This window comes from Cydia splendana, chromosome 14 (genome assembly GCF_910591565.1).
Source record: "Cydia splendana chromosome 14, ilCydSple1.2, whole genome shotgun sequence".
Taxonomy (NCBI): domain Eukaryota; kingdom Metazoa; phylum Arthropoda; class Insecta; order Lepidoptera; family Tortricidae; genus Cydia; species Cydia splendana.
The window spans coordinates 217,821-228,391 of NC_085973.1; the positions used below are offsets into that span (position 1 = coordinate 217,821).

A 10,571-nucleotide genomic window follows, 5' to 3' on the forward strand; every position below is an offset into this window, starting at 1 on the left:
GACATGGAAACTTTTACAAAATGATAATTTATAAAATCCCAGCTGTTAAGTGTATTTTCTAAAAATGACCATTACGATAGACTACAGAGACTTGGTGTGTGCAAGGTGCCTCGACATAAACACTTTTTTGTTTGCATATACCATATTCACTGTTTATATTTATAGAGTCGTAGTTTTAGACATATCAAAATATTGATCAAAAGTAGGGGAGACCCAGTTGAATTAAACAGAAGTAAGTTGAAATTATCTAGAAACGATATGGATTAGATGTGTCAGTGTCAGAAGTGATGTTTTTGTTTGAAAAAACGTCACATTTGAAACTGACATATCTAATCCATATCGTTTCTGGATCTATTAACTGACGTATCTTGAAGTTTGAATCGGGCCGAACGTCAATTTAGCGGTATTTATAATCGTTTTGAGGCAAGGACAACGTTTTTTCCAGCTCTTTAACAGTTATATGTGTCTCAAAATTGTCGTAGTTTCAACCTACCTCTGTGTTAACTCACCTCGGTCTCCCATAATTTGACTTTTTCATAATATAATAGTTACGTTTGTAAGTGCCTCATGAAACGCTCCTAAAGAATTTCCTTCTTGCTACATTTTGAACCCGATCTCCTTGGCATGCGGCGCTGCCGGCTGTAGCGATCGCAAATTGAGTTTTATTCGCGGCAGCCGACGCTTTACGCCCTAGGCCGGGAATACCAAACATTGCTGGCCGAGTGATACAATTGCCAACGGAAATCATCATAGGCAAACCAGTAAATTTGACTTATTCTTGATAAAACCTCTTCTCCGAAAACTTTACATTCGAAAAGATATGGTTTTACTGTCACTTACAAATAACAAAATTCAGAATAACTTGATTTTTTTCACTCTTGCACTAGGATTGTTGTAGTGCTAGATGCAAACAAAATAACAAATACCTGACCAAAAGAGCACGGCAAGCCGCCAGTGTGGGGTTTTACATCCACTGTTACAACTACACTTTTCAATTTGATTTCCAAAAATCATGCATATGCGTCCTGCCCACCATACAATACAATATAATACAATACAAACATTGTTTATTCCTCACCAATGTGAAAAAGAACCTGATAATATATACAAATTAATTAATACTCAGGTTTTTTGGAAAATAGAGTTGATTTTCCTTTGCTTCACGTTTTAAGTAAAACAAACAAAGTTTCAGTGTAATCTCAACCTATCCAGGCATTTCATTAATAACTTGCTAAAAATGGAATATGTCCTTTAGGAATCACAATGGGCAGGACGATTGCTTATGTAAAACTATTCATTGCGGTTTCCACTGAATGTTAGTAGGTGCAGAAAATACAAATTCTAGTAGAGTCTAGAGTTAGACCAAGAAAAGTCTGCAGAGATTTTGATAGCGCTCGCAGTGCGGGTGTTATTTTAAACGTCAAACTTCTATGAAATGATGACGTATTATTAACACATGCACTGCGTGGGATATCAAAATCGCTGCAGACTTTTCTTGGTCTAACTCTAGATCTATTACAACGAGTACCAAGTAAAACTTCGAATTAAAAAAATGAACAGTCAGCGGGCAAAAACTAGTGAAGTTGTGTCGGATTAGAATTTCGAACGTGAAATAAAGCAGTGATGGCTCTTGTGGTCTCGGCGAGCGTTTGTAATGCAGACGTGACCGAACTATGTACTGTCGTCGCGGGACAAGTGACAGAGAAAGTGAATTTATGTCATCTGTCGTTCAGCATTACTCTTGGCACAATTTTTACTTTGTTCGTTTTCGGTGATACAGAAAATCAGGAACCCGAGAGATTTAACAATTTTTTATGGTTTTAAACCGTCTGGTGCTTGCTATATAAAGTGAAAATCGGGCGTGAGATGCGCGCCAATGACCAAGAGCATCGTGAAGGTCATATAAAAACCGGCCAAGTGCGAGTCGAAACCGCGTTCCAAGGGTTCCGTACAATAAGTCGGACTCACGCTGGACTGCACATTTCTAATAGGTTTTACTGTCATCTATAGGTAAAGAACAATTTTGTGTATTTTTTTCAAAGTTTTAGACCCAGTAGTTTCGGAGATAAAGGGAGGGTCGTCATTTTCTAGTTTCTTAAATAACTTCTAACCTATGTATTTTAAAATTATAAAAAATATATATTTAAAATTCTCAAAATGAGATCTTTCATTTAATATATAACACGATATAACTTTATTTTTTAACTTTCTCATTTACCCCCCAAAAGTGGCCCCCATCTTTAAAATTCATTTCTTTACGTTAGAAGTCCATCTTTGGGTCACTAATTTACATATGTGTACCAAATTTCAACTTAATTGCTCCAGTAGTTTCCGAGAAAATGGCTGTGACAGACGGACAGACAGACAGACGCACGAGTGATCCTATAATAAATAATAAGTAAATAAATAAATATTGGGGACATCTTACACAGATCAACCTAGCCCCAAACTAAGCAAAGCTTGTACTATGGCTGCTAGACGACGTTATACATACTTATATAGATAAATACATACTTATATACATAGAAAACACCCATGACTCAGGAACAAATATTAGTGTTCATCACACAAATAAATGCCCTTACTGGGATTCGAACCCAGGACCATCGGCTTCGCAGGCAGGGTCACTACCCACTAGGCCAGACCGGTCGTCGGTCTATAAGGGTTCCGTTTTTTCCTTTTGAGGTACGGAACCCTAAAAACCGTAACAAGTTGTTAAAATGTGAATCGGGCTCCTGTTATCTCTCGACAACCAACGAATCCCATTTGATTTAGTTTTGTGTTAGTCTGCATATTAAATGAAGGCTAATCTGGCTGATTGAATAATTGAATATCTTATCGGACACCGTTTATCTTTGAACTACGAAATAATAATATATACCTCCTAACTGTATCTAATTCAACGTCGGCATAAGCCGAATCATCAAAGATTTAGACGTAGGACGTAGAGTGTGATGAACGTCAGGATGATAGAGTCGCAAAAGCAACTTTTTTTTTAATTTGAATAGAACAAAGTGGAAGAGTGTCATTATAATAAACGTCATATTTATATAGAAATTTGAAGCTCATGATGACATTGCTCATTATATCGCTTCGGCCAAACTATAGAGTATAAAACTAGCAGTATAATAAAACAAAAACTCCAGTGGCAAAAGTTGTGGCTAAGTTAGTCAGTTAAATGAAAAATATTCATTTCATGTGTAAAGGCAGTTTGCATGTTAGTGAGATATTTATGTGAGCTGCCATTTCATCTGTCCTTTTACAAAGTCGAAACTTCTATTTCCCACAGTTTACGCTCCACTATATTTCCGGCGACACAGATCCGCGTCGACAACTACTTTATTAAGCTAATGGAATAAAAAACCAACCTTTTTGCTCAATCGGCTAAGTAACCCTTCTACCGGTACCTGTCTCAACTGTCAACAGCTTTCACATCGTTTATTTGGTATTTACGTTTACGATTCGCTCGCGTTTCGAAATAACGCTACGGGTAATTTTCCATTAATTCCTTAAAAGTATCTAATGAAAACGCTAATTTCTCATTAAACTAACAACACGTAAAACGAATAGATAAAACACTTTACAGCGCCAAATCTGAGAGATCTCCAGCGCGGCGCGGGGCAGCCATTTTGAAGTTCAAGACAAATTGGACAATAAAGACGACCATTTATACTTGACCCCTCATGCCGCCTGGCGAAGGTTGCCGCGCGGTCCTGTAGCTGTCAGTCGGTATAATGCTGAGTAATGATTGGCATCATCTGTCAAAAGCTTGTTCAATATTGGATTCTCTCACTTGTTATTTCCTTCTTCATTATTCATAAGAACTGAATAGCTGTGTTTGGCATCTAATGGTCACATTGAGTAGCTAATTGTAAATTAATATTAAATTTCCATCGATACCTTTGTAAATATGTTTATATATTTTGTTTTGTTTTGTCTTTTGGTGTAAATATATCACACTATTTATGAATCCAATTAGCTCTCTGTATAAAATTGTTCCAAAATAATTATCACACAACTAAAATCTTTACGAACTACAAATATTTATGAGAGCGGGGGCATCACAAGAAAACTCGAACATTATTTAAGATAGCATTTCAGGACACTAACATCACCAACATCAGCGGAGTGGATTAATCTTGCACTAAATCAAACTTTTGTACAGCTGTCATTCCAACCCAGAGGGAGCCGTAATATCCCCGTTTAATATGAACAAAGCTTATTACTCTTGTAGCTTCAATTACGTCTGAGAAAAAACAGAGCGGTCCTCATCTGCGCGATGTTATTAAATAATGCAAGTGCAAGATGCAATCCGTCTTATTGCACGTCGGGGCGAAGGAGGGGTGTCATCAGACAAGGATAAATTTATTCCAAGCGCTTTAGTGTTGGCAGTAACTAGAGTCTTTTGAGTCTAAATTAGTAAAACTCAAGGTAGGTACTCGTATTTTCGAGACTCTGTGCTAGAAAACTACCGAGTACCTATTTTAAGTTTTAACTTGAGTCCTTTATTGAGTCTTTTTTAAGAAAAACTCAAAAGGACTCGACACTCCGTCAATAATTTTGAACGTGTTATGTTAATAAAAGTAGCAGTAAAGAAAATACTTAACTGTTATTGTATGGTGCACCTGCTTAACCTTTGACGTTTACATCGTAAAGAATATGAATGCAATTGTTTAAAAAAAATAGAGTTCTCTAAAAAGGAATCCAGTCTCTACAAAAGACCCGGGTCACTAACAAGTTGAAAAGAACTCGTGTTTCGACTTAATTACTTATATGAGTCTGAAAACACAGTCGAGTCTTAAACCAGAGGACTCAATAGAGTCGAATTTTAACCAACACTAGCGCTGTTTCACGTTAAAAGGCGACTCTCATTTGTTTTATTTGAAAGCTAAGTGAATCTGATTGCGTTTTGTAGCAGGTACGTTCTGAGCGAATATACATGGTTCTTAATTTAAGTTTGTGAGAGCGTAGGACTTAGGAGTAGGAACTCCATCTCAAAAAGTGTTTATTAGTATTCCTTTGATTTCATTATGTTCGTAAGATATATTTTCTCGGCTATAAATTATTTTCTGCTTCGTAATTCTACTAACAATATATCTTAATTAACATTTCTAACGAGGGTATTAAAAATGAATTTGCAAACTTAAACGCTCATATTGATCCACTAAGAACAAATTAAATTACTTTCTATGAAAATATTTTATTTCGGTTTGCTCATAATGATGACTAAATAATAAATTGTTCTGTTAAAACGCCTAAGAGCGTTTTCACATTGTCCGATCCGATATCGGATGTAGGATCCTACATCCCCCCGTAGTCAGGCCGCGGGGGCGCGCCCGGGCGCCGTCTTCACCGGTCACGCTACACTGCAATAAACATTATGCCTACACATACGCACACAAACATATATCATCGGTCCGACAGCTGACGGGGGAAGCGCCTTTCCGATATCGGATGTCGGAAGGCGACTATGACAAAAACGACTGCAGGAGAGTGCCATAACATTGGTATTAAGTCCACCTTTTTTGTGTTGTCTATCGTATTTCAGTAATAATGATTTATTAAATGTATAAGCAAATACAGAAAAACACATATTTTTTACATTTTACTTTTTTTAAAACATTTATTTACATACAATATATATACAGTGGTACTACTAAACGAAATTAATAACTAGCTTAAATCTAAAATAGGCCCTTGAGGCATTGTACCAAGGATGCTGGCGGCATTTCCTCGCTGTATCGCAATGCTGATACGTTGTGCGAGGTAGCCGCCAGCTCTTCGGTCACCAGTTACGTCAACCAGACGCTTCGCGATTTCTGCGAACAACTTATGCGCGCTGGGACCCCATGGACCTAGAGTTTCAACACCAAATGGTACAAAATGGTACTCTCTACCGAGGCTCTTATATTTGTTACGTTTTAGAATTTCGGCGCTTTCCGCCGCTCCGCCCGCTTTTACAGTAGTCCGTTGGAGGTGGGACGGTGCCAGTGTGTCTACGCAGGTAGCATCCCACACCAACATCCGTCCCAAGCTCCAAGGAACTAAGGACACTCCATCGGGCCTCTTGCCATCATCTCTGATAATGCCAGTCGGCTCAAGAAGAGCAGGCACATTGATGGTGGCAAGAGACCGACGGACTATGTCATTAAGCGACGCATGTCTCGAAAAACGGCCTGCACTTTTTTGACAAGATAATCCGTGGTGTCCCAGTCGGTCCACGTCCGTGCCACAAGAGCATATGTGTGGCGTACACACCGAAACCCCGAGTCGCAAACCAGTCGCCAGTCTAAGGGAGGCCGGATCCAAGAAAGTACCAGTATTGGGCGAAGGATGGGCATGTAGCCAGTAACCGGCTTCCCGGGCTCCGACCGCCAAAAGCCTCGCGCGGTCTGGACCTGTACAGTTGTTTAGGAGAGTATTGTAAGTTAAATCACAGTAAACATTATCCCAACTCCTTTGTGAATTTGGGTTGTCTGGAAATTGTTTGCCTGGGCAAGCAATATTAAAAGCATTTTTGGCATCCTCAAAGCCCGCAATCTCACAGTTTGTGGGCAAAGCCCTTAAGATATTTCCTATGAGACCAGACGTGCTATGAGTGGACGCCAAAAAGGCTGGGGAAGCCACACTGGAAATTTTGCGAATTCCTAAACCTCCAAACCGAATGGGGAGGGACGCTTGAGACCAGGAAGGCTCACTTAGCTGAATGTTTAGAATCGTCTCTAAACTAATTTTGATCAAATCATCTATGGGCGACAATAAATTTTGATGTTTCCAGAAAGGACAACAGCGGAGCACATACGTAAATTTAGGGACAAAAAGGCAGAATTTAAGAATCACAAGAGCATAATGAGGGCTAATTTCGAGTAAGCGATCCGTGTGACTTTTGAATTTAGTTATGGAGTTAGAAATATAATCGGGAAAAGATTCTTCGAATATAGGAGAACCCAGGAGGCAAAGAGAATACTTGTCTACTGATTTGATATTGGGAGTCAGATCGTCAAATTTGGGTTGTAAGTTGGTCAAAGTACAAGAAGATTTTTGAATAAAGAGTTCGCATTTACTGAAATTCAGTTCTAAACCAATATTTTCGAAACTACTCTTAATAAAAGACAAATCAGAGAGTACAGTATTCACGTCACCTCCTAGGGTTCCGTCATCTAAGTACCACACATTGAATTTTGATTTTAAATTTTTGATAATTGGATTTATAGCCAAACTAAAAATTGCTGGCCCGAGAGGGTCACCCTGCTGACAGCCAACCTCGGAAGATAATTCATGTGACTTGTACATTAATTTAGATGAGTCTGAATAGCAAAAGAAAAGGTAATTGTATAGTTCCGGAATTTTGTCCTTAACTTCTGTCAGCAAGGTGTCTCTACTAACCGAATTAAAAGCATTTTTAACGTCAATTTTGACAACAATTTCGCAATCATCGAGTGAAAGGTAGGTCCTTAGGGCATGGACGGCTGCCTCGCACCCACCTTTCGTGCCGAAACCTAGCTGTATTGGTTCAAAAAGGGATTGTAATTTTGATCTAATGTGTCTAACCGCAATTTTTGAAGCCAGACGTCGTAAAGTTGACCCCACCGCAATGGGTCTCACCCCTCCGTCCTTTTTGGTTAGGGCGATCAGGTTTGCCCCGTATAGAATCGGGACGATATTAGTGTTAATTTTGCCTGAAAACATAAAATTTATTAATTTAGTAAGGGAACAGACAAGCTGCTCACCTGCGTCGCCCACGGAATGAGAAATAAGATCTTTCAAATGTTGGGGCGAGATCCCATCCAGGCCGGCCGCCGAACCGGCTTTGAAAGACAATATGGCGTCAATAACGTCTTTGCCTTCGATTTGGAGGCAGGCCTGGTCAGCTGTAGGTGGGGCAAACGAGTGTGGTACTGAAGGAGCCGGGGGATGTTTAGATCGTAAGGCCGAGAGGGTATCGGGAGTATCTGGCGATAGCACGTCGTTTGTGAAAAGAAGACGAGCGGCACCTTTAAGATCGCCGTCGCTAATTTTGCTTTCAATTAATTTAGTTCTATTGAAAGTGGATGAGCTACATCCAGAAGGTCGAGAAATGTGTGGAGTTGTATTCGAAACGCAATTGTTTTTGATTTTTTGTGTTAAAGAAATTGTCTTATCCTTCTTGGCATGAAGGGTTTTGAATGAGAAAAGGAAAAGATTATGCCAATCATCAATTTGATTATTTTCCACACATTTTGTAAGTAGGCCTGAAAGGTGTTTAGCGACTGTGATCCTGGCGCCGCGCGGAACTCTTTTAATAACGGGCACATTATTTTTAAGTTCGCTAAGGTGTAAATGGAAAGGGATAGAATTTGGATGGTCAGAAAGGGGGGTGGTCAAAAGGGATGGGCCTAAATTTAGACCGGCGTCATTTTGGCTGATACAAAGACGGTGTTTTTTGGAAATATGAATATTGAGGCCTCTCTGCGTTTTAAAAGAGTTATCGCATTGTACACAATTAAAATTTGGATATGGCGTGCCATCGCCTGATTGAGTTGCGGCATGCATCCACTTACCGGAACTACACAGCAGTAATTAAAGCACAAAAAACTTAAAGATAAAATAACAAGATTCACTAGAAATACAATATATAGTTCGTTGTAGACGTTGACATCGGCCGTCAGGGCGACACGACGTAGCCGTGCAAGACCACAACGTCTGAAACAAAAAGATATGTTATTATTTGTTCAGTACTGGGCCTGCCCACACTATTGCACAGTAATCTGGTGTTTTTTGATAAAATAAAAGCAGTTTTAGGCATCTAGAGCCATGTATAATTTGAAAAAGAAGCCAAAAATATCGCTGTGCAAAGTGACAGACAGAAGGTTGACAGTTTTTTTTCTTTCCATTTTACTTACTTCCCACATCCGATATCGGATCGGCCAATGTGAAAACACTCTAAGAATTATACGAAAGCACCTGAGCACCCGTGTAAGCTCAAGCGAGCATATAATTTGATAATTATTCAAATTAATCACGCTTTACCTGACTCATGTCGCTACTTTGCTAATTTTGTAACGTAATTACGCTTCGGCTCTCGGCCAACGCTGTCTCTTTGCCTGTATACCGCCGCGGCTTTTTGATCGGTCGACTTACCAATCGCTTTTGAACGAAGGGAGTGCACGACCCGTCGTTGAGGAGATTCTTCTACCTACAGTTGTAGTGCATAAATATTTTCCATCGTATTTTTTCGGAAACGTTCGTATTAGTAATGCGTGTTCCGTGAAAATATGATGGAAAATATTTATGCACTAGGTACATCACAACATTATCTTTGTGTTTGTCATCTCTTCTTTTGATTATACAACCCTAGTCTAGTCGGTATTGACCCTGCCTACGAAGCTGGAGGTCCCGGGTTTAAATTCTGATAAAGGCATATATATTTGTGTGTTCATTACAATTGTTTGTTCCAAAGTTATGGATGTTTTGTATGTATTTATCTGTATCTTCGAGTCTCTATTACAAGTATATAATACTATGGTACTTATGAAGCTTACTGTGAGACTAGGTCGATTAGTGTGAGCTTGTCCCATATATAATATTTATTTTTTGATTTATATGATTTTGACATAATTTACTTAGATCGTATACGTACAGTACACGATCGTCTCGATTTTTCGTCTTATTGCAAAGGAGTATCTTCGACGTCGACTGTACCTACGCATATCCGATATATATCTACCAGATCGACATATCGACCTTGCCAGAACGGAAGAAACTTTACAACGCAATATTTCAAGCCCCTTGCGTCTCGCTTGGCATCCGTTTCCTCGCAAATATCCACACCGAGAATCTTTGGGTTATAAATCTCCTTAATATAAGCGACTGACGATTCGTCTATGTAGATAAAACACTCGCTCGCTCGAAAGCCGTCTCCGATATTCACGGGCTCTTTTATAAGGGCCGATTTTTATATTGTTGTAATTTTATTGTTTTCGTCAGAATTGGAATTAATATTTGGTGCATATTATATACATATGTAGTTCTCCCTATTCTGTAGAATATAAGAGCAATTTCACTGTATGTCCTACAAATTCTTCCTCTGAGTTACTGCTGGGCTGGCCTAGCCAAGATAACAATCGTTGGTAGATAGATTTGTTATCGTGTAACCCTGGACAAAGGCCACCCCTAATGGTCGCCACAGAGTACGGACTCGTACAGACCGCATCCACCGAAGAAATTCTCACCATCATCTTCCTCACGTCGTCTCGGCTTTTTGCCACGACTCATGGGAGCATGGGGTCCGCTTGGCAACTAATCGAATTGGCGTAGGAACTAGTTTTTACGAAAGCGACTGCCATCTGACCTTCCAACCCAAAGGAGATTAAGGTTTGGTACCTACATTACTGGGATTATTCCGGTTTCCTCACGATGTTTTCTTTTACCGAAAAGCGGCTGGTAAGTATATCAAATGATTGGTACGATCCAGGGTTTGCGATCCCCGGATTGAAAAGCGCCCGCTCTTACCTACTGCTGGGCTGCCAGCGCTTCGCTTCAGCTTCACCGAAGATATTCTAAGAAATAAATATCAGCCTCTGATTCTGTCG

At 39.5% G+C, this 10,571-nt stretch overlaps 1 protein-coding gene across 1 annotated transcript in view; it reads left to right on the forward strand.

The window, feature by feature from the left end:
- Window positions 1-10,571, forward strand: part of LOC134797012 (dopamine D2-like receptor) — a 281,210-nt gene that overhangs the window by 157,992 nt on the left and 112,647 nt on the right. The gene's annotated exons all lie outside the window — the stretch shown is intronic.